The 25,393-nt window shown below is 54.0% G+C and overlaps 1 protein-coding gene across 2 annotated transcripts in view; it reads right to left on the reverse strand.

The window, feature by feature from the left end:
- The window catches only part of PMEPA1 (prostate transmembrane protein, androgen induced 1), a 54,609-nt gene that overhangs the window by 21,436 nt on the left and 7,780 nt on the right, over positions 1-25,393 (reverse strand). The window lies entirely within an intron of this gene.

The raw sequence follows: 25,393 nt of genomic DNA on the forward strand, positions 1-25,393 counted from the left end.
CTGGCAGTTCTCGCCTGCCTTCCCAAGTCCTCCATTTGGGTCAGAAGGAAAGGGGGTGTTGTGTTCTGAATGCACTGCGTGTTCCTACAGTGTTCATACAGTGAAGCCTTAACTCCCCAAGTGGCTGTATTTAGAGATGGAGACTCTAAGGACGTAATTCAGTTAAATGAAGCCATAAGGGTGGGGCCCTGAGTCTATAGGATTAGTGTCCTCATAGGAGACACCAGAGAGCTCATCCTCTCTGCCCACACACAGCAAGGAAAGGCCGGGTGGGACACAGTGAGAAGCCAGGAAGAGAGATGGCGTCGGAAACCCAATTTGCTGGCACCTTGAACTGGGGCTTCTAGCCTCCGGGACTCAGAAAACACCAATTTGTCATTCAAGTTGTGGAATTTCGTGCTTGTACCTGAGAAGACAAACTCACCTTGAACAGCCAGAGGAGCTGAATGTAGGGAAATCAGACGCACACGTGCCCTGGGGGGTACAGAGACACAAAGGCACCCCGTCTAGACAGGAGCACAGGCGGCAGCCTGCCCTCCATCTTTGCACGCTGCCCAGAGGGTGTCTGATTTTATTTCCCATGAGAGGTGTTCTCTTTGGCATCTGAAACTTTCCTCAGGTGCTGTCCCGTTCATATTACTGTGCCTCTGCTGCGTGCCAGGCCCAGGAGCCAGTTTCCAGGGCAGCTGAGACACTTTAAATGCTATTGTGATCTGTCCTCTTTGGGGCAGAATGATTTGAATCTGTGCCCCCAGAAACCTGGCTGGATTTATTTCTGGAACAAATGACCGATTGTCTGAAATCTTCCATAACTGTCCAACAATTCACATAAAATGGGCACAGTCCACACTTGAGGTGCACCTGCCCCAGTCAGGGGCTCAGTCATCTCATTGAACTTTCCCAGCAGCTCTCCAGGAGGGTCCTAGTCCTGCTGGGGACAAGGACGTGGGGATGGGGGAGGCGGAAGGGCATGCCATGCTCACACAGGTTATGTGGCAAGGCCTGGACACTGAAGCCTGGTGTCCTAACTACCATTTTCCTCATCACTGAGTGGATAAGCACATCAGTACAAACGGCCAGAAGCCGCAGCCCCAACGACTAAGGCAGCCATGGTGCCCTCCCTCTCCATCACCTCCTACAATCCCTCAGGAAGTCCATCAGATGCCACACTGGGCTGGCAGGTGACGCGTCGTGGCCCAAGTACCACTTCCCGGCCCCAGGCTGTGCCGTGGTGCATCACTTCATGTGGGACTTGGTCCCGGGGAAGAGTCCTGGCCCAGGATGCATTACCTACTGCCAGTTTGTCCTACAGATTTGTGGGGGAAGGTTCTAGGCAACGATGCCAGACACACTGACAGTGGGTACTGCACGGACCACCTGGCCTGATGGCCAAGGCACATGCAGCGCAGGTCTGGGGAGAGCGTCTGTCTCTGCTTCTGAGGCCTGGCAGCTGGGTCTGTCTGGGGGCGTCTGTGTGTCTGTCTCCTGTCTTTGATCGTCTGCTCATGTGTGACTTCCTCTCTCAGGGTGTCTCTGTGTGTGACTGCCTGGGTCTGAGCCTACCGTCTTCCTGAGATGCTGCATGAGTTTCCTCCTCTTTCTTTTTGGGCAACAGGACAGATTCGTAGAGGGCAGTTACAAGCCTCCCAGACACCAGCAGCCTTTCTGGTCCCACTGTGAGGTGATTCCAGCCCGACATCACTTCCTTTTTAAACAGCATGCAGAAATTCTGCAACACTGGAAAGAGTAAGGTTCTGACCAACGGTCCTCTGAGGGAAGCAGAAGCCATGAGGGTGCCTTTTCTCTGAGTTTTAAGATGGGGACACAGCAGGGCTGTGAGATGCAAGTAGCCCAGCCCTGGGTTTGAATCCAGATGCTGCCACTTCCTGTATGTGCAACCTTGGGTGGTTACTTGACCCCTTGGCCTCAGTTTCCCCATCATAAAGCATGATGTACAGCCTCCCAGGATTGCTGAGGATGAACTCAGCTGCTAGATGCGTCCTAGCTCTCCCAACACCAGCTGGAACACAGCAAGGACATAATACTGGTGGCCATCATTAGATTAAAAGCAGGTGGCCTCCCCCGACCAGGCCAAGCTCGAGGGAAACAAGGACATTGGTGCACGCTTATTAATGATCTGGAGTGGCTGACACTGAGCAGGTAAATTCAATTTATATGATAACAGCTGGTGTGGAGGGAAAAAGAAGAGAAATGCAAGAAAAACCAAGAAACCAGGAAAATCCACTGGAAGACAGACCTACACAGGAGCCCAAGGTCCAGCAGTAGATGCTCAAGGGGGCAGCTGGCTGGGTGTCCTTTCCTGCCTCTCAGGGCAGAGCAGGCGAAGAGCTGCCCATAGGGGCATCCAGCCATGGCAGACCTTGCTCTATACTGTGATCCAGAGAGTTGACCGCCCACACGGAGACCCTGTCTCCCCAGGCTGAGGGGGGGAGAGACTTACGGCCCACCACTCAAGACCAAAGGCTTTGCCTGCAAGTTCTCCCTGCTTCCTCGCTGCACTGACTGCCCCCACCTCCGCTGCCCCATCCAGCCTATTCTGCACACAGCAGCCAGAGCAATTTTTTAAAACATGAATTGAATCTCTGACTCATGCTCAGATTAAAACCCCATGAGAGGCACTCAATCGCATTTCTGTACCTTCCACCTCCTTCCCTTGCTCACCACACTCTAGCTGCACCAGCCTTTCCTATCCCTACCCCAGGACCTTTGCATACGCAGTTCTGTCCTGAGATCTTTGCATGGCCTTCATGTTACCACCACAGTGTGGCATCCCCGCTCACCCCATTGTAAATGCCTTCACCTTTGACCTCACTCTGCATCTCCCGACAGCCTGTCTTGGCCATGAGGGATGATGTGGTGTTCGGTTAGGAGCCTGCATTATGCCAGCTCTGTCCTGTTCTGGCTCTGTGCCTCTGCTTCCTTACCTGTACTGTAGGGTAAACGAGAGCCTCTCACTGTCCTGTTTGAGGACTATAACGTGCCTCGAAAGCGTGTGGCATGCGGGAAAGTGCAGTGTGGGCTTAGTTACTATGAGTAACTATGCTTTTTATGACTTTGCTGGTCTATTCAGTGCTGATTTCACCTTGCCATCAAGAAAGCTCCACAAGAAGGTCCTTGCTTCTGTGCCCTCACCACAGCCTGGGGGCTAACACCATACCCAGCACAGTACACTGCTCTTAATTACTACCTGAGGGAGGAATTCATGTCCAAGGTCCACTCGGAGGACTTGCACCTCCCACAGCATGGTGTCAGGAGGCATGGGTGTTGATGAGAAGTGAAGGGTCTTTCACCAAACTAAACACATGGCCACATAAACCCAGCAACCAGGCTCCTGGGCTTTTCTCCCAGAGACACACAGACTTATGGTCACACAAACGCCTGTGCACGAATGTTCATGGTAGCTTTATTTCTAAGAGCTCAACACTGGAGACAGCCTAGATGCTCTTCAACAGGTGCATGGTTGAACTCACTGTGGCAGATGCACATCCCAGGATGCTGTTCACCATCGAAGGGAGCAAACTGTCCATGCACAGGACAACCTGAGTTGATCTTCTGAGAATTACACTGAGTGAAAAAAGCCAGTCTCAAAGGTTGCATACTGCGTGATTCCATTTACATAACATTCTCAAAATGACAAAATTACTAGATGAACAGATGACTGGTTGGCAGGGCCTAGGGAGGGAATGGGTGGGAGGGGTGTGTGGCCACAAAAGGTTAGAAAGAGGGGGTCCTCATGATAGGACGGTTCTGTGTCTAGAAACCTGGTGAGGGTCACACGGATCTACACAGAAGAGAAATGCATGCAGGCACCCACACACGGTCACTCAAATGAGTGCACGTCCATGGGAGCAGCCTGCATAGGTCGGTGGGCTGCCCCCCCAGGGAGGGCTTGCTGGCTGCGGTATCCTACCAGAGCTCTGTAAGGAATTACCACAGGGGAAGGCTGGGTGGTGTGTGTGGGAGCTCTCCCTGCATTATTTCTCACAACTGCATGCAAATCTACAATTATCTCAAACTTAGTGTTTTTAAGAAGTGCAGAGTATGGGCCCCGTGCCTTGGGGCCCTAGCATCCCCCCAGCAGAGGCGGTGCTGGCGGCCCCAAAGGGGCCCTGAAGCTCAGCCCAGGCCTGGCCGGGAAGATGGTTTACTGCAGGGGGAGGGCAGGAGCCCGAACAGCAGCCCTCCCCCTCCCAGCCTCCCCCTGTCTCCCGCCCACAGCATCTGCCATCTGGCTGCTGCAGCCAAACGAAACTATCTCTCACGGCTGTCATCTTTCAACTTGCAGGTCTGGCTCCCAGGTTTGAAGATCAAATTCTAAACATGCCATTTAAAATTTAGAAACAAAGAAAGATTTTAAGTAACCCTATGCACTGGCTCCCACTGGCTTCACCCTAGCAAAGAGCAAAGAACCCCCAACTTCTTTCCCAAGGGAGCGAGAGCAGCTTGGGCTCCCCCCCCAGACAAACCACCCATCTCCCCAGCACAGTCAGCCACCCCCAGTGCAATGTACTCAAGTGTCATCACCTCCCAGAGGCAGTGTCATTGTAAAGTACCAACACACCGCCCGTGGCCAAGTGAGCGCAGGCCCTGCTGCTGCACCATCCAGGCACAGAGGACCTCCCAATGACGCGGGTGTCCCTGAAGGCATGTGGTCCTCCTCCCAAACACCGCTCACCTGTCTTCCTGGGAAACCTGAACTGAGCTGGAGTGATCTGTAATGAGTGCCGGCCCCTGGCATCTGGGGGCCACATCAGCCCTGAGCCAGCTCAGAAGCAGACGCCAGCCCCCACAGGCTCACACCAACTGGGGCGGGGGACCACGCCGGGCTAGTAAATGTGCACTAAGTGCCCATAAGCACCCAGCTCTACTGTGCTCGGAAGAGAACACAGGAGGGTGATGAGTGGAGTGCCCTGAGGGAGGGCTCAGTCAGTGGGGGGTGTCAGGGATGGAGGGGCCCTTAAGCTGAGCCCTAAAAGATGAGGGAAGCTGGGAGAAGAACACTCGGGGCTGAATGGATGGCTGGGCAAATGCCCTGAGGTAGGAACATTTCTCACATTCAAGGGTGAGATGTGGTTATGAGGAGTCTGCTGCTTTGGGGCCTCCAAATGTACATGACTTCCTGGGGGTGGCTGCGGGCATGTACGTGAGCAGAGCCAGCACAGGAAATGTGAGTTTTAAAATGATTCAGTGTCACTTTCCCATGTGAGTTCCCAAACAAGGCCACACATCAGGACTGAGGGTTTGCTCCTCCGACGCAGCACCCTGGGGCCTATGTCCCTTACGTCCAATGGACTGAATGCACATCTTTCAGAAGAGGCTGCTGGCCTGCCCACACTCACACAGCCACCTCAGGGCAGGCCCTTAGGGCTAGAGCAGTGGTCTTCCTGGGGGCGACACACACCGGGGGACATCTGGCCATGAGACCCGGAGGAGGTACTACTGGCAGCCGTTGGGTAGAGGACAAGGCTGTGGCTAAACACCCTACAGTACCTGGGACAGCCCCCCAGAAGAGCATTATTCCACCCCACTGTCATCTGTGCCAAGGTTAGCAACTCTTGATTAAATAAAACAGCCAGTAATATGTAAAGCACACTGCCAGGTACATAATACCTGCTCAGAGAACATCAGCCAGGAACAAGATTCCTAATTGGGCCCCATATGAAGTCAGCAGCAAAGACTGAACTCACACGTGACTGTTTATAAAGATTAACAACAACCCAGACTAAACTGGATTTGCACGCAAATTAGGGAAAGACACTTGCTCACGGACCCTAAGCAGCTGCCCCGACCACAGAAGCATCACCTGTGCCTGGCACACAGTAGGTGCTTCATAAATGCTTGGGAAATGAGTACCCGAGTGAGGGAAAGCGAGGGACAGCAGCCTGCGTGCACGTTAAGCCTGTTTACAGGCTTGTCGTCTCTGGAGGAAGGAGAATAAAAACCAAGCGTTGGTGGGGTCCAGGTCCCCACAGGAGGTAAAGGGTTTCTGAAATGGGAATGTCAATTTGTGGGAAAACCAGGACGTATGACAGCTTCCAACTTCTGCCTTTTGTGCAAAGGGCAATCGCTATCTGAGAGCCCTTTACCCAAGCATGCCGGACACCAAGCTCAGGGGCCACAAGGAAACCACGTCTTCTTTCAGTCTTCATGGGGAGCTGGAAGGTCTCAAGTAGCCTGGAGGGAGCCTCCTAATGGCAATGCTGTCCCCGCTGACTGGCTGGGGAACTCCGCGTGGCTACCTTCACCCCAGTTCTCCAGGGAAAGGCTTACCAGAAGCCCTGGGTCTGGGAGCCCCCTGTCACCCACCCAGGGCTTCCACGGACAGGGGTTGAGGCCGTGTCCAGGCCCCCAGCGAAGCATGCTGCGACTGGTTAGCGATGTCTCCCCCGGATGCCGGCGGCACACATGAGATGCGTTTCTTCTGACTTCTGGTGGTAACAAGAAACCCCAGCTTCACTGGGATGCACCCTGCCTTCCAAACCAGCCACCTGCCTGAGATCCAGAGGGCACCCCCATCCCCGATGGGACTCCTTCCTTCCAGGGCAACACGGGGCCCTGGGCAAGCTGCGCCGAGCCTCCAAACCCCACTCCCCAGCTGGCAGGCGAGAATGAGAGAGAAGCTCCCCAGGTTTCCTCCTCCTGAGCTTCAATGATAATTTGATACTAACGGGTCTGCAGCAGACGTTACTGCACCAAGAAGGGAAGGGGCCCCCTGACCTTTCACTTTTTTAAAAGGAAATCTTATTCTGAGATACTTGTACAATCACATGCACTTGTAAGAAATACCACAGCCACCTCCGTGCACCCTGCCCCGTTTTCTACAATAGCAGCTTCTCGCAAAACTCTATCACTGCGGCTGCCCCAGAATTAGAAACTCCTGCACTTTTTAGTCAATTCCCATTTTACAGACAAGGGGAATGAAACCCATAAGTCCCTCCTCCAGGCACCAGAGCCCGCAGACCCTCACCTCCAGTGCTCCTATCTGACGTTCTGTCCTGGACCCTCCTGTTGCTTCTGTCTCATCCCTCGTCTCAGGATCCATGCCAGCCCCTCTGGGCACCTTCCCAACCCCCTGCTGTCATGGCCCTATTTTATTTCCTCACTGGCATTACCAGTCTGCCGTCTGCTCCCGCACCAGAGCCCGAAGTCCGTGGGGACAGGCGAAGGGCTGTTTCGCCCATTACTATCCATCTCCAGCTCCTTCAGCAGCACACAGTAGGAGCTCAACTAACTGATGGATGCACAGGTAGTGGTCAACTCCCCAAACCTGGGGGCCCACCCTCTTTTCTTACATAAAATGCACAGGCACGTTTCTATGGCTACACTTAGCTGGAGACTACGGTACAGCAACGGTTACACTTGGGCATGAAGGTCCGGGCAGAATCCGAGCGCTCCGGCTCGTTTCTGGACCCTGCCACAAAAAAAGCAGCTCAGCTGTCAACTGGCCACATGACCTCGGGCAAGCTGTTTGGGCCTCGGTATTCTCGTCCATAAAATGGGGCAATGACCCCCCAGGTTCCCTGGCAAACTCAAGCAAAAACTCCCCACTGGCTCTCTCTCCTATACCATCTTCTCCTTTCTTTTCTTTGTAAAATGGTGTAATTGAACCCCAGGTCCTAGAAGAGGGGGGAAGCTTCCCAGAGTGTCGGAGTGCCACCTGCTTGCCCAGAAGAGTCCCTCCAAATCCAGCCTCCAAGTGTCCTCCCATAGACAAAGAGGTGCCCCCAGTGACAGGTAAGCAGGGTTCTTAGCCAACAGCCCCACACCCAGAAGATGAGCAGATCCACTGAGGGGTGAAGCACATGTGTGCCAACTAGCTGGGACCACCAGCCAGCGAAAACTCTGAAATTTCTTTAAAATTCCTGCACCAGCGCCCACTGTCAAGAGTCCATGTCCCCAGCAGCTATAGCAGAAATCAACCTCTCCTGGAGGCAGGGAAGTTCAATTGGCGAGCTATAAATATTTCTGCTAAATGCTGCCGGGGAGCCGGGCTTTCTGCATGAGCAGGCCCCACTGCAAAGGAAAGCGGCTCACCAGATTTGTTTCCAATTATGAAAATAGATGTTGTCTCCCCGCCACATCTGTTTTGCCTGACAAATGAGCAGCAATTCGCCTCCTAAATAAGGCAGCGCACCAAGGCCGCCTTGACACTCCAGCTTCTCCAACTCTTCAGAGGAGAAAAACAAAGGGCCAGGCCTCCCAGATTTGAGATTTAAAAAGTAGATGTGTTTCAGCCTCGTCTCAGACTCTGGGCTCTTGGGTGTCTGTACCACACACATCCTTGGTCTGACAGCTCACATCTCCCTGTGCAAACCGACGACGCTGCTCGTGTTAGAGGGAATGGGGACCCTGCTGCTCTTTAGAGACCAGGGAACATGTGACCCATTATAAAAAAGGCACAAGAAAAAGCGTCCCCCAATCTCAAGCCAAGAGTGCATTTTTGATGTGCTGAGAAAGGCCAATTTGGGGAAGGAACCATTGATGCCGGAGCCACCCATTTCTCTGTGCCACACTGGCTTGGTGACTGGGTTAATAGAATCATTTTCCTTTAATTACTCCAAGACAGACCCAATTACAGTGCAGACATGTCTGCCAGCCTGAGGATCCGATATTTAATAGCCCATCCTTCTAAAGGACCGTTCCTGCTGGGGAACTTCGCGGCGGAGAGGGGCAGCGGCAGGCCTGCTCACACTGCAAGCCTGGGGTTGCTGTTTCGGTCTCTCGCTTTCTCTTTGTTTCTAACAAGGACCCCTGACCCTCAAAACACTTCATTTTGGAGTTTTCTCCTTAATATGGACATTACAGTAATGGGGCAATGGGAAGAAAGCTCAGTGACTGTATAACTCGAACTATTACAAAACTCAGTCCCCCAATCCCTCCCTTCCAGGGAGGGGGTGAATTACAGGTTTTCAGGCCAAACTGATAAAGAGGAAACGGCTTAGAGCCCTACAACTAACTCCCCAGTTCTGGCCACTCATTGTGTCACTGCCCACACAAAGCCGGTAGTAAACCCATGGCCGGCGCAGTGTCTAACAGACCACTCCTGACCAGGGTTTTGTCTGTTTTGGGAGAGAAATAAAAGGAGCGGGCCAAGAAGCCCAGGGTGTTTTAAGATGCACTTTCTCTATATCCTACCTCCTGCATAAGGCATGTCCCACCCCGGCCCCCGAGGATGTAACTGATAGCCGATCTCCCTGGCCTGGCAGAAATGAGATGCAGTTTGGAGATCCCGGGACATGTGGTCAGTTGTGGCCCACCCCCAGGCCCCTCCCCACCTTTTGTGCCCCCTACCATGTAAAACCCAGAGGGCAGACTGATGAGTGCAGGGTGGACGGAGGACACTGGTTTTGCAGCAGAATCAACAGCAATGACAATAGTTTCCAAGGAGGCTGGAGGCAGGGAGGCAGGGCGCACCTCTCCATCCTGTCTCCACCCCAGACGGGAGCTCCAGTGACTGCTTCTCTCCTGGCCTTCACATACAGCTGGACTGAACGTCCCTTGATTTCCCCTCACAAGTGGGGGCTAGTTGAGAAACTACCCAAGCACAACAGAACCAGGGAGAAAGCCCCAAAGTGGCCCGCTTTCCTGGGCGCCGACATGACAATGCCGATTGGCAGGCTGGGTTCCCGTGGGGATGGCAACGGGTGGCTGGGGGCTGGGACACCCTCCACTCCGCAGCGTGCCCCCTTTCTGCTCCAGCTACATCGCTCAGTCACCATGGCAACGAGGTCAATTAATGCATCTATTTCAAATAACTAAAACCCTGGACCTGTTCAGGTTGTCCTGACACTTTATTAGTCTGTGTGCCACCAAAAAAAATATACTACTAATAATAATAAATGCAGAAGAGTGACAGAAGTGGGGAAAGTTGTGAGGAGGGGTGAAGGGGTCTCTGCCTGCCCTTCGGAGAGAAAACCTGGAATGTCACTTTTTCTCTCTTTTTTTGGGTGATGGTATAAAATTAGCACAGTCAAGTAAATGTGTTATAAACAAAGATGCTGCCAGGAGGCCAAGTGCCTTAATATAAGGAGGAAAGACTCACAGAAGAACTGTTTGGGGAGGGGGGAGGGCGGTCAAATGGTTGGAGGGGGGTGGCATCTGCAACCTTCCCACTTAGTGTCCCGTAACCAGAGGGAAAAGCCATTTCCCTGTGAACGTACATCTGCAGGGTGTCTAGACAGTCATAAAGAGGACAATTAAAGAAAGAAAAAAAAGCTGCAAGCCGCAGTCACCCCTTGTCTCCTCCTCGCCAGGGCACTCGGCTGCAACCCACACTAACTGCCCAAACAGGCGAAAAATTATAAAAACAAGAAAAGCCGGTGTGGGCTAGGGGGAGACCGGGGGAGTCTGGGCCGAAAACAGTTTATGAGCAAGTGTTTCGAAATTCTGCTTTAAATAAGCCGGTAAATGAATTCAACCTTGTCAGATCTCTCTTGCTCACGCAGACCAAATATCCCGCTGGCGTGCTGTCTAGACACAGATAACAAAGGACTTTTTACAGCGCCCAGAGAGCGCTGACAAAGTAGCCTTTTAAAGATGCAGTATTGCTTTCTCCGTCTAAAACGATTTGTCAGATGGACTTAAATGCAAATGCTAAGTTATGGGTCTGGTTTGGGGTCTGCCAGCGGACGGGGAGAGGAGATGTCAGGGGACTGGCTGCTCCAGAGAAATAGAAAACCTATCATCTCTGATTGGGCTGCCCTCCAGGTTGCTTTTAAAATAGGCCCGTACATGGCTGACCAGCAAATAATTCTCACTCTTCTTGTTCTAAGAAGCTGGCTGCTAAAATGTTTCTAACACCTAGTATGGTAGCCGCTGTGCAGCTCTGTTCACTTAAAAGGGGCAGCAAAAAAGATTTACTTAAAATGCATGGGGGTGTGAAAACTTGTCTCCACCTGCCTATGGGGGGTTCTGAGGGGAATAAATGAGCAAGCAGGAATTTGGGGTTACCTCCGGCTTTGCATTTTGCAGGAGGGGCTCTTGCCCCTGCTTTTGCACAGGGTCCCTGAAAAACGGGCTGACCTCCCTTCCCAGGGAAGGGTAATGTCAGGGGTGGGCTGGCCTCAGGGGTACCTCTCCACCCAAGACACACTCACTGTGACCTGAAACATGCCCCACACCATGCCCGACTCGGCCAGGCCAGGTCAAAGGGAGGACGGGCTGTGGGCCCAAGCACAGGGCGCATGCTGACCCTTCTCCAGGTCCCAACCTAGGGCGGCCTGACAGGGGTGGCTCCCTACATGGAGGTCTCTTCGATTCAGGATCACCAACTTCTAGAGCAAGGCCTGGCATCCACCAGGTGCCCGAGGGAATAACCTCTGCTGCCCTCTGCCAGGGTGCCAGTCAAATGGCCACTACCTTGCATGCCTGCCCGTCACAGGCAGCTTCCATTTCTGAGACATGCCCACCCTCCTTCCTGTCTGTTTCTCAAATGCGTGGAGTCCAGACATGAACCATACACACAGATCAAACTCCAGCTCCACCCCTTCAGGCCACTTGGCCCCAACAAGTCACCTGTGAGCCTCAGTTTCCCCAGCTCTGACACGGGGATCCAGCCACAAGCCTTGAAGGGCCATGGTGAGGATTACACGGCCTTGTGTGAAGATCCCCAGGACAGCATGCTGCTGGCTTCTTCCAGGGTGAGGCCCTAGGAAGGCCGACCTTGGGGGTGAGCAGGCGGGGGCTGCCTCACCACGGGTACCGCAGGGCCCAAGGCAGGACGCACGGCAAACACTCCATTAGGACTTGGATTCCCACAGACAATTGCCATCCACACAAGTCCACCGACTGATGGCTGGACTGATGATACAAGCCCTCAGGGACCCCCCAACTGGACATCAGTGACCCCGAACCACTCAAATGAAGGGGGATGGGCTGCGCGTCCAAGGACCAAAGATTCTAGGGCTTCCCCATTTTTTGTTTTTGGCTTCCACACTTTTACCTCCCAACTGTTTCTGCAAGGCCACTCCCAATCTCTGCCCCTCCCACAGGGGGCAGCCCCCACCGCACTATAGGAAGACCCTCTGGTTTCCCAGACACATGCATATGTAGGTTCTGGATGCCCCTGCCACAGGGGGGCATGACCCAGAGTTACAACACTGTTCTCTTTGGTCAAGGGGTTCAACCGGAGCATGGGAAACAGGAGCCCCTCAGGGTCTCTGGACCTAAGCAGGGCTGAGGCTCTGACCTGATGGAGAGGCCGGCTGAGTCAGCACCGCCATTTAAGTGCAGGACCCCAAGGCCAGAGGGGTGCAGTGAGCCCAGGTGACCCAGCCAGGACTATAAAGAACCCAGTTCCGTCTTGTACTTGTGGTCTGCTCCTAAGCACGCATGATGACACCCTCATCTGGCCACAACAGACATTACTAATCAATGACTGAGAGCCCAGTTCAGACCTTGGGAGTGTCCACTCCCCATCGACCCAGAAGTCTTTGCCCATCAAGTAAATGTAACTTCTTCCTGAACACACTTGCAGGTAGTCTTGGACCTGAAAGGAAATGATAAAACACTTGGAGGACATGATCAGTGGTGGAAGGGAGAGCAGGAGAGGCCAGGCTCGGGGGAGCCTCACAACACCCACAGATGTCCGGCACCTTTGCCCTCCTGGGCCCCTGCTCTGCCTGCCTTTCTCAGGCCTGTTCCACTTTCCCAAATTCATCTTGAACCCACAGGGCCCCTCAAGCGGCTCCAAAGAGGTAGGAGCACCTCGCTCCACTCTGGGCTCTCCAAAGGACAGAAATCAGGCTCCCCCATCGGGCTCCAGGGCAGCCTCTGTCCCTCACCAACCCGGAGTTCTGTGTCTGTCTCCCCCCTCAGCCGTGAGCACCTTGCGGTCAGGTGGAGCGGCCCAGGTCCCCCTGCAAGCTGTCTTCACCGTAATCTTGAACCCACCTTTCCCGTCCACCTGGCCCAGCGGCCATCACCAGTGCCCCCGACTACAGAGCAGGACACCCTTGCTGCTCTCCTGCACCCAGACACCATGAGCACCTCGAGTGGGTGGGGGGGGCCTGAGGACGTGGCATGGCTGCACCTCTTCCCAGTTTCTTAGGCTTGGGCCAGGCTGAGCACTGCCTCTGGCCCTTGGGTTCCCACTGGCAACCTGGCCCAGACCTCCTGGCACCAGCTGTGGGGTTTTTTTATTTAGACGGTGTCAGCTAAGCAGCTCTGGGCACACAGGCGCGAGTGGGCGTCACCTTGATTGGGTTTCAGAGCGCGTCGCTGTGGGGAGCTGCCTCCATCATTGTGAATCCATGCGTGTTCTGCCGTAGGGCCGGTCACTCGCTGGCAGGCAGAGACAACAGGCGGCCTTCTTTGAAACTGCTGTCCCTTCACCCCCCCACCCCTCTCCGCTTTCTCCTTTTGGGGAAGATTTCTTCCTGCCTCAGCCCAAGTCCCACTCTCTGGGGCCGCTCCCCAACCCCTGACCCTCCAGAACAAAAGGAAGCGTGAGCATCTAGACCACTAGTCTGAGTGTGAGAAGGGACCATTGTGTGGCCAGGACAGAGGCCTGGCCTCCCGGGCGGAAAGGTCGGGGTGCAGGGGCAGGGGTGAGGAGAGGGCTGGCTCCCACTGGACCCACCTCTCGGGTCCCATGCACCATAGTCCTCCTGGGACCCTGATGTGGCCAGAGCCTGGCACTGGGAATCCAGCTGGGCTGCTGCCAAGGCTGGACATGGCATCTTCAAATGACACTCGGGCCATCCCTCAGCCCATCACTGAAGAGCCCTATTTCACAGGAAGCCCTCAGAACAGCGTCTGAATGCAGGCAGCATCCTGAACTGTTAGCTGTTTTTATCATGCTGCTCATGTGCATTCTGGCATGGGTGGAGGGTCCCCCGCAGGGACCTGGGGTCTTCCTGCGTCTGGAAGGTCTTGCTCCAAGCAGGTAAGGGGACATTTTCCTGGACACCTGGCCATGGCTTACATCTGGCCCCTACTTACACCTGGCCCATACTTATACCCCTGGGTCCCAGGGACGCCCATCTTTAACAAGAGGCTTGAATCCATGCTGCGGCTCTTCAGACTTGTGTTACCAGCAGAAATCTTCAAAGCTGAGTGCAAATCTGCCTCTGGAGCTCGACGTATCAAATGGACACAGAAGCTGCACCAGGGGAGAGAGGATGGCAGCCTACAGCATCTGTCTACTGGCACTTTCTACATGTGGGGCACCGGCCAAGCCCCAGTGGATACCCGTGCGCTCCTCACCTCGGCTCTCGGATGGGAACTGTGGGCATCAGCCCATCTGACAGACAAACAGCTGGAGGCTCCGAGGGCAGAGGCACGGGCGGCCAGGCTGGATGGGGAGTGCGGCCAAGCAGCAGGGGAAAGTCCCCACGCATCCCAGGCTGGAGATGCTGGGCAGCTGCAGGCTGACAGCACCCAGACAACCTTGTGGAGACGTGTCCTTCCCCCTCCCCAAACTGCTGGGGGCGGAGGCTGCACCCATCTCCCCACTCACTGCTACCAGTCCTTTATCAGCCTTCAATGCAAATGCCTGGAGATGGGCCTGCAGAATCCTATCAGAATAAACTCATCTCCACGGGATGCAATTACAGGCATTCTGACTTTGTCTTTGTCATTTATCACATTCTCTGAATTTCTGTTAAAGAAGGAACACATATCACTTTTTACCATCAGAAGAACTGTACCTTTTCCACTGTGAAACAAAAGGGGAACTGCTCATTATGTCTGTGGGGGTGGTGTGCATTGCTCTGGGAGTTCTGAGGGGTCACTGGGAATACAAGGATTGAAAAACGCATACAGGTGAGCCCTGTGATTCCACTGCTTGGAATGTGTCCTACAGGACATCAGAGGGGACAAAGGCCACCCACCCACCCCCAAATGCACCAAATGGCTTTGTATGGGAAAGCCTGGCCATCCCCAACCACCAGAGCCATCAGCATTGCGCGGTGCTCCAGCTGGTCTAGCTCCGGATCCAGGCTTCCTGGGTCTGTATCTCCCATAAGAAGCTTGTATCTGTACTTCCTGGCCCATCCCTGGTTTCTGGGTCAGCACCACAGAAAGTCAAGAAGTCTCCCTTTTTTCAGTTCCACCTAAATTAAGAACCATCGCACCTGATAAATTAGAATGCATCCATACAATGGGACCTGGATTCCAGCTTACATGGCTGATGGAAATCAGCAGAGAAAGATGGTCCTGGCCTGGCCTGGCCTGCCCACTGCACCCTCCCTCTTTTCCGGTAGGACTTCTGGCAAGTTGTTACACATGCACTGGTTTTCTTGCCATTTCCAGTCTGCCACACTCAAGTCTGTCGGTCTTTTTTGTGGCTGTACACACTTCCAAAACATCAGGCCAACACACAGTAGGTGCTTGATAAATGTGCTGATTGAATTTATGAATGAAGGAGTGAAATATTGAGGAAAAGTGCCCACCACATGAGTCAGGTTCCTAAACCAGCACAAAATCACAGATGGCACCAGTGGCCCAGCCTTCTCACACCCCTAATCTGGGACGAAGGCACCCCTCCTTCTCTAGCTCTTCCTCGTCACCACGTCCACAGCAGAGCCTTCCGCGGGGCTGGGCCGGGTCCCTGCGCAGGCTCCGAAGGAGCAGCAGCAGATTCAGGACCCAGGAGCCAGGGCTGAGTCACAAAGGGTCTCCAGGCCAGCAGGGTCGGGGTGGAGGAAGGGCCTAGGGACCATGTCTTAGCAGAACAGGTGCATTTCTTGAGCATTTTACAAGGTGTCTAACACTGAGCTAAGCCCTTGTTTGATTCTCACTATGAGCCTATGAGGTAGGTGACTCGGGATCCCCATTTTACAGATGGGGACGTGGAGGCTCAGAGGAGGGCGAGCAGCTCCAGGCTTGTTGTCCGGCCCTGCACCCACCCCACTACCTTCCTGTCTGGGTCTGGGTCCCCCACCCCACTGTCTCCCCTGCGCTGGGTCCAGCCCCATGAGGACTTCAACAGACCGCACACATCAGGGTGCAGCTGCCCCAGTTCAGACAGGTGCACCCATGGAACTAGGGGGCAGGGCAGGGCGGGACAGCGCAGGTGACCCAGAGGAGAGGCCAGGGCCCCCAGCCTCCCTGCCCCTGGTGCTCAGTGTCCTTGGGCCTGGTCCTCCTCCAGAAGCTCCCTCCTCCCCTCAGGCTGCTGCTTCGGAGGAGGAGCTCGGATATGCATGTGGCCCAGAGCCCATGGCCACAGCCACTCTTGGCCACAGGAGGAATTCCCTGAGGGCGGAGGCTACCGGATGCAGACGCAGAAGAGGCAGGGTTGCCTCTCCCACACTGGCCGGCTCGGCACCCGGGGCAGCATGGCTTGCAAAGCCAGAGTCAGCCTGGAACAGGGGCCCCTCCATCCACTCCCACCCCACCTGGACCCTCTTCAGGGTCCAGAGGAAAGGCAGAAGTCCAGGAACTCTGAGCCACCATCTCTTCCAGTGACTGGCAGCTGGCTGGCAAGGCTGACCAGATCCACCCATAAGGGACAATCACTGACCCTCCACCGAACCCACGGTCCACCCTCAGACAAATTAGTGGGCACAGGAGCCAGTCCGTGGAGCTGAAATCCTGGTCCTGCTCCTGACGTGGCCATAAGACATAAGGCAAAATACCTTTTGAACCTCAGTGTGCACATCTCTACGATGGGCCTAAAGGGAGTAAGGCCTGCCAGGGGAGCTGGGAGGAGTGCACACTACACTCCGGGGGGCATGATGGGGCTGCCTCAGGGCATGCTGCTCTTAGGCCTAATCTCCAGCTTTCACACCGCAACACAATCAACTGTTGATTCCGCTCCTGCTGTGGGTTAAGGTCTCAGAGGAAGTAGTCAGCCCGAAATCTAGCCAGAACCAAGCAGGCAGAATCAGCACAGAGACAGAAGAAAGCCCAGACAGGCCACAAAGCAGCGTGCACCAGGACGTCCCCGCTCAGCTGGTGAGCAGGCCAGGGGGTCCCCGCCTCTGCATTCCCGCCCCTGCGGCCAGGATCCTTCACATTCCGGCTGAGCTGCAATGGCCTCTGTGGGCTGCAATAAAAATTCCTAGACAGGTAGTCAGGTAGAAGGCAGGCCTGGGATGAGCAGAGAGAGAGGAGGGGAGCCAGCACCCCGTGCTCCCGCGTGTCCTCCAGGTCAGGCCAGTGGGTTGAGGGAATGGCCTCCTCGACCCTTCTTCTCAGGTCTTTAGCACCAGACCCAAGCCCAGGATCTGTTGGGGTTCTGGCCCAGGAAGGGCTCCGAGTTGGGAAGGAGCCTGCCTCACCCCAGCCAGACCAGTCTCCACAGGCCTTTCCTCGAGGGGGCTTTGACACCTCGAAGGGGGTTCGATTCCAACCCCGCTGTGGGTCTTCAAACAGCTCCCTCCCCCGCCTGTCACAAGCACACTGTTTTGAAAATAGAAATAAGCACAGCTCTGCCAAACCCCAAGCCAGACAGGCGGCAGAACTTCCCCCAACGCCTCCGCCACCGGGACATTTCCCAGCAGCGACGAGGACATGGCGGGGGCCACACAGCAGCACCCGGCAGATGGTAGCTGTTAACACCAGGAGCCTGCGCACCCCAGCAAGGCCCAGGGCCCAGCCACATAGGGGCCTATGCTTCACTTGGTTCCCAGTGCTTCTCCCTTCCCCCCGAGCCAAAAAGGGGCATTCGGAGGCTAGGTAATAAATCACAGCTCTATTCTGCAAAACATTAGGCCATTACAGGCACCGTAAGGCAATTACACCAAGGAGATTTTTCTATCCCCAAAAAAGAACATAGAGATTTTGGTTAAAACACAATGAATCAGAGGACAGAAGCTGTACCCAGCACTCTGCTGCAAACTGTGGGGAGCTCTGAGAGTCCACTGGGGCAAAGGGTCGGCTTCCCCATCAGCAGCGCCATCTGGAGAAGAGATTTGGGGCCCATCACCTGGCGGATGGCTGTGCGCGGTGTGCTGGAGGAAGGATGGGAGATTCCCTCTCCATCACAACTCCCCACCCATGAACTTTCCCCTTGGGGTCTGGAGGGCAATGTGGCCTCATGACCTTGATCTCATCGGCATCTCACTGGAATCGAGTTGACCATGACCTTCAAATGTCTGGGTGCCCTTAGGAGGCAAAGGACAAAGGGCTTCCATTCTGCAGTGGGTGCCAGGAGTCTGTAACTGCTTATTAAAGACTCCTGGGGACTTCTTGGGACGTGCCTCTTACACATCACTCCTGAGCGGCCATCCCGACTGCTGCCATTTATCTCTAAATACCCATTAAAGGAATGAAAATTCCCCCATATTTTAATCTTAAATTTTTAAAGTTTAAATAAATATTCTATCCACTTGTTCTTTCTGCTTAGCCTTGTCTTAAAACAGTGTCCATGAAATCAGTGACTTGCTCGTTCCATCTCTTCTAACATACGTCTCACTGACACTAACCTAGGCGCCCAACATGACATTCGGGGCGCCTATCTGCGGGGCATCGAAACCTCCTCTCAGGTAGCAGTGTGCTTTGGGTTTGTCAGTTTCTCCAAACTTACAAGGTGGGTTGTTACGACACATGTGGCTTCAACAAGTGCCAGACCCTGCTCAGTCAATTACCAGTCACGTGCCCTTGGGCAGGTGACTTCTGTCTTCTGAGCCTCAGTCTGCCCACCTGAGAAGTGGGTCTAGTAACAGGAGATCCCACAGGGGCTACGGGGAAGACGGTGCCTGGTGCACTGCAGGCATTCTGTAAATGACAGCAGTGAGGGTTGTCACACGTAGCCCAAGGAAGTCAGAACACATCACCGTTCCCATTTTGCAGAGGAGTTGGGCACTGGTGGCCACAAAGCTGCTATGAGATGGAGCCATGATTCTGAACTGACACCCTGACTTTGGAGCCACTCTGGGGTTATCTGTTCCTTCATGGGGAATGCCAGAGTGGAGACAGGGGACCCCAGTCAGCCCATGCCACCTGTCCAAAAAGCCATGTCCCAACACCCAGGACACCAGGCTCCATCCCGAGGTCCAAGTGGACTGTCGGCTGGCAGGAACATGGACTCAGCGCTCACCACCTCTGAGTAACCGCCTCTCCCAGACATGATTCACACCTGGCTGGGGTCACCCACATCCTCATTCCCTGCAAAGGAATGCAGGCCAGGCGAGGCAGGTGGGCATCAGCGGCTGGCGCGGTCGTGCCAGGCAGAGGCACAGGGGCAGCCTGTTGAGTCCCCGGGGACTCTGCTGCCATCCTGAGTCTCCCTGGCTAGAGCTGGACAGACGCCCGCCGTCTCCTGCACCATTTATGGGGCCCAGACTCAGGGAACAGAACCTTTCCCCACAGAAGTGCCTGGAATTCCATTAGATGGTCACTCTTCTGGGCCCAGCTTTTTGCCATTTAAAACAGCAACCCCGCGGTTCATCCTCACGATGGAATGCTCCCCAGAAACAGAAAGGACTCACGCGGACACAGCCCATGATGGACGGCTCTCCAAGTCAGACGGCCGAGGGGAGGCCAAACAGGAACCACAGATGCAAAGTTCTACACTTGGAAAATTTAACCTCTGCCTGGGAATCGGCACTGACCGCCTCAGGGGCAGGTGCAGACTGGGCGGGGGCGGGGGGACTAGTGGGGAGACCCCAGCTCCTACATCTCAATCCAGATGACTGTTCCATACACGTTTGCCAAAACTCATTGCGGTGAACACTTATTGTCTGTGCACCTTGTGTCTATAAATTATATCTCAATAAACACACCACAGCAGGAGAAAGTCAGGTTCCCAGAGGAAGTTTAGCAGCATGAGAAAAGAGAAGGCACGGCTGGTGAAGTCTGACGGGGTCTTCGCAGCGTCTTCCTTCTTGCCCTGCGGTTCAATTCCACCCATTTTACGGAAAAGAAAAGAAAGGAGATGGTACAGGAGAGACAGCCATGCATGGGCTCATCTGGGGATCAGGGGCAAGAAAACCTCAATCCCAGAGCATTCCGCCTTCGATCACGGGCCCACCAGTGCCCAGAAACTTCTTCAAAGTGATGTGCCGTCGGGCGACACAGAAAGCCTCACGTCGGGCGCCAAGACCAGGGAGGTGACGGCTGGGCAGCTCCAGCTGCAGCCAGGCTCAGGGCCGCACCTGGCCAGCCACAGGGAGCGAGAAGGACACTGTGCCTGTCCGGCTCTCAGGAAATTGCGCACCCAGCCCACGCCCACAGCGGCCGAGCTAAAGACAGAAACGCCCAGGCCCCAGGGCTTTGAGCTCTTACAAGCGCCTGGTCAGAGCAGGACAGTGAGGGTGCGCCCTGCACTGGGAGACAGGACGAGGCAGGTGCTCTGGGCGCCGTGGTATGGCTGCCCAACTCCAGCAGACACACATGGGCAAGAGCCCCATCCTGGCTCGCATGGGGCCATCAGCAAGGTGTCCTTCCGATGATGACATTATTAATAGTGCTCCTCCAATTAGCGCCAGAGGGCTGTGGGTGGGACACTGGCCTGGGCTCCCTCCTTCCCCTCCCGAGACCTCAGCCGGCGCCCCGGGCAGGGGCCACACCAGAACTACCCGGTGCCCCCCTCCTGGAAACTGGCCTGAGTAGTAGGGCTGCAGAGCCCCCGGGGGGCTTCCCTGTTCAGTGAGGACAGAGGCTGCGACGAGGCTAGGAGAGGTTCCTCCAGTCCTGACGTCCCCGGGGCTCTCCCATCCCCTCTCGGGAGCCCAGGCCCTCCCCAGCACCCCACAGGTCATGGTGACCCCTTTCTCTCTTCAGCTGTAACCCAAAGCTGGACAAATTCTTGCTCTCCCTGGCCTAGGCCCTGGGGATGGCAGCCAGGCGACCCTTCCAAGAAGGGTTGTGTGTGGAGGGCGCCGAACAGGGTGCAGGCCTGGCTGTAAACGGCAGCGAGACATGAAATCAGCCACACCCTTATTATGCCAGGTGACAGGTGGTTCTGCAGCCCAGGGGAGGGGGGGCAAAGCACAGGCTGCAAAGCCCCATCGCCCAAGTTCAAATCCTGCTCTGCTCCTGGCTGGGCGACCTCCTGCACCCTGGTTTGTGACTTAGCTCCCCCTCCTCGTGCACAAATGGAGTTCCCAGGAGGACTCAATGAGGCAGGGTGTGCACAGCGCTCAGCGAGCATCTGCAACTGTCAGTTGAATAGCTGAGGCTCAAAAAGCCACAACCCCACTGTGGCAAACACCAAGAAAATGATCAGCTAGACAAAGTTGCTGGGAGCTGGGTGCTCGTTCCCTGAACCCTGACTGCCTCCCAGCCTCCCCGCTTTCCTGTTCTTCCCACCCCCACGCGCCTAAGTCTATTCTGGGGAAAGGGTCCAGAGTGCATTCTCACTAGAGTGTAAAGGAATGCTGCGATGTGCTTCGGGCAGGACTCCAGATGTCCATGGAAAGAAGCTGTCAAGGTAAAATAGAAGCTTCTGTGACATTTGAGTTTGTGACGCTGATTCTAGAGGAAGCAAATGAAGAACTGTTGGGCAGCTGAGAGGTGACACAGGTGGGTCCTGCTGCCGCTCTCACGGTGAACAAGCCTGGAGGTTTGGATGTGACCCAGGTCTGACAGCAGAAGGCGGGGGCTGGGTCAATTGAAGGTGGTGGTACATGCCTAGAACTCTCAGAAGGGACTGTCTCTGACTTGTTATGCAACCCAGAGCGCCTCCACGTGACCCAAAGTGAGAAGCAGAGGAGCCCTGGTGCCTGTGCACAGGAGCTCCCCTTGCAGGAGCTCTGCAGCCCTGGATGCTCTCACAGCTGGCTGTTTCTCTGAGCAGACAACTTCCTTCCTCATGAGGATCGCCTACATCACAGTGATGTCACCACTCGAGGCCACTCTGAGTCCTGGATGGGAGTGGACACGGGAGCACCACCTTGAGGAGAACTGGAGTCCAGCAAAAATGGATGCTGCTATCGATTAGCAATGTCTGCCACGGGCAGGAACGCAAATACTGGGCCCACTGCCATGCACTCATCCCTGATCCTCACCTTGGAAGTCACAAAGCTGCTCAATAACCACTGGCTGGATTCTCCTCTAACTAAAGGGTTAGAGGAGCTGGGGATTCACAAATATCTAAGCCAGGCCCTCATTCTGTGATGCAGACGGCAGATGCAGAGCAGCAAAGCGAGTTACTCAGATACAGAATCAACCAGACAAGGAATCTGCAGGGGAGAAATGGCCACTGGGAAGAACTATTTCTCAGCTAAACAAATACAAGCAACTTCGGGATTATGCAGGGCCTAGATTTATGCAGACGTTTGGAAGCTGGGCTACCTCTGGCCCATGTAGGAAGGAACTCCAGTCATCCTCTAGATGGGAGAATGGGGACAATTTTATTCAGGGTCAAAAGTAATTAAGAAAGTTAAGCAAGATGAGCAACTCCAGGTCTAAGTTTGCACACTTTGCAGCATAATGAAAGACTTGACAATCACACACATCTAATAACTGCCAGTTTAGAAATGGGAGTGCAGTGGGGAATGGTTCCTGACCCTTAGAAGCCCAGATAGTAAGCTGTTCTATGGTGGACAGACTTTTTAAAAAGGCAACATTCTCTTCATCTGTGGCTTTCAATTTGAAACTGCTCCGGGTTTGATGCAGGGTCCCTACCTGTCAGCCTGCTTGGACTTCGGGATCCGTAAACATGGGCGAGATACACCTGACACAGGAATGTGTTTAGCGGTGATCTATCCTAAGGACCCACAGCAGCACAGTGGGGTTTAAAGGGCCGGCTAGTGTTATTTAATCGGTTATATTCACCAATGTAATTGACACCCTCTCCATCATCTCAATACACCCACTTCTTTCTCCCATACCATAAATAGATTAGAAAAAATAGTTCCCTCTGATGGCCATGACCCCATCCACTAAGCTCAGCCTGGTATGAATCATTCCTGGCTCACAGCGACAGCGTTCTGAAATGACTGAATGATAACGGGGCGGCACAGACACCAATAAATGAATCACGCCTTCCGCAAGACCAAACCTTTGGCTTTTACAGACACCAATTATAAAGTAGAAAGAAAAGAACAAAGAAATTACTCAGGGTGTTTGCGCAAAGTTGATTCACAGGTTTACAGAATTATTACCGACTCAATTGTTTTTAGGAAGGTGATTAGAGCTGTGAGCAGCTATAGCACTTCAGGCTGACGGCGTGGGAACTCGCCCATCGGGCGGGGGGCTGCCACCAAATTCCTGCAGGGCTCCCAGGACACCCCCCACTTCACCTTCTACTTTCTTCTGTCAGGTTACTAAGAATTAGGCTTAAAATGTGGAGCCACGTGAGCGAAGTAAAGGAAGTAAGTGCATAAATACACAGTTTCAGTAAAAACCTTGGTATAACTTTTACTTTTTATTCCTTACATGTAGCAGCCATAACAGAACATAAAGATTCTTCCTTCCAGGAACGGAATTTTGAAAAGACCCTCTAAAACAACCAGACTCTCACGTCATCTCTCAAATGACATAAGTGGAGGTATTCCAGATCAAAGCTATTCTACCTGCTATAAAACTCAGGCTGATGAATAATACTGTTGGCTGTGGCCACATACAAGGTCTGAGCCTCCCTAATGGAAGTGTGGCCTCCGGGATGAATCACCACACAAGGCTGGGGTTGAAACTTGTGATCTGGGCATATGAACCTTTTCCAGGAACTTCTGTGAAGTCTGAAGGCATCCCGAATGGGGATGTCCCACCTTAGTGGGCAGACCTACACAGAAGAGAGTAAAACGGAGCTCACACCTGGCTTATAACCTCAGGCAACGGTCCCAGTTACCACCGGCTGCCCGGCCCGTCATGGGCAAAGCGAGGCACGTGGCAGGCAGAGCTGTCTCAAGGCTCTACCTAGACGGGCAGGCGGGGACCGGCAACAAAGACTACCAGGGCTGAAAAACCTCTCTGGGGCAAAGGTGGTTTGCTTTCCCCGAAACTTCCTGGAAAACTGACTCAGTTACCCACTTCTCTTGCTTCTGAAAACCGAGCCTAGGACCCCTGATTTCGCCTGCCTGGGGAGGTCACGGCAAAGCCAGGGAAGGCTCAGGCTCAGCCCTGGGCACACCTGTGGTGGCAGTGCCCCCACTGTGGCTTCCATTCAGGGGACTTCAGAGAAGTCTCCTAGCCTTGCTGAGTGGAAAGCACATATTAAAAAAATTCTACATATTTTATATTATATATGTTTTGTATAACCAAAGACATGTGGTTTTATATATTAAAGCACACATTTCTGTATTCTTAACCACTGAAACCCCCACCTCCAAAGCCACACATGGAAGCATCACCTCCCAGAGATCTCAAGGACCCCAAAGGCTCTCCCATCCCTGATGCCAGGAACTGAAGACCCCCCATCAGTGATAATAAGGGGTGACAGCTGCTATGGACAGACCCCCATCACGTGCTAGGACTTTATAGAACATCACTGCATGATCCCAGGAGCCATGGGGGAAACCGAGGAACACCATAAATCCTCTTGTTCACCAACTGTTTCACTGTTTATCGAACATCTACTCTGTACCAAGATTATGCAAAAGTTGCATCAATTCTAACCAGGACACAGCATGGCTGCCTGGTCCCCCACCATTGCCACCAAAGACCCTAACAGGAACCAAAGATACAGGACAGTCTCTCCAAATTTAAAAGGCAAGTTGGTGTCTTGAACCCACACGACTGCTCAGAGGTTGCTGCTGCATCTGTCCAGGCTGGGGGAGCCCAGGGCTGCCTGCCAGGGAGGACTGGGAGGTGCTTCTAGAGGACGGTGGAACCTCGAGAGCTGGCTTATAGAGGCCAGGAGCAAACTCGCAAACTCTCCCCAGCATTTATACCCCAGAGCCGCTGGGGATTTTACACTTGTTACCAAATAATTAAAACTCTTTTCTGCCAGTAAAGCCATTTCCCAAACCCACTGATACAATAATAAATGATTTATGCTAAACTAGATCTGAAAGAAAAGAAAATCAGACTCTCTGCTTCCCAGTGCTTCTGACATCCTAGCCAAGTTCACGGCAGGCGCTATTCTACGCCAAGTGACCCCTCTTCTTCCTTCCGCCTCTTCTCCATTGAAAAAAATACACGTATTAGAATTCCCTCAAATATTAAGATCCAACTAACACTTGGTACCTCCAAAGGAGAGTCACAGCAGCCGCCTAATCCTGTCGAGGTGCAGCGTCTAACCATCACACTGGAGCAAACGTCAGCTCCACCCAGGGGTGCCACTGCCTAGGAGAGTTAGCAGAAACCACTCCAAGTCTGAAGCTGGTGTGTGCAGAAAAGAACTGCCCTAGAAATTCCCCCTCTGGGGTGTGGGAGCCTGCCTGCCCTCCCTGTCCACTTCCTTCCCTCCTCCTACACATGAGGTTCCTACAGGCTTGGGGTCTATACTGAACCAGACAGGCACAGATCCCCAAAATATACAACATTAAATACTGCATGGCAGGTGTGACAGGAGACCCACAAGGGGCTCTCCAGCCCAAAC

This window comes from Manis pentadactyla, chromosome 5 (genome assembly GCF_030020395.1).
Source record: "Manis pentadactyla isolate mManPen7 chromosome 5, mManPen7.hap1, whole genome shotgun sequence".
Taxonomy (NCBI): Eukaryota; Metazoa; Chordata; class Mammalia; order Pholidota; family Manidae; genus Manis; species Manis pentadactyla.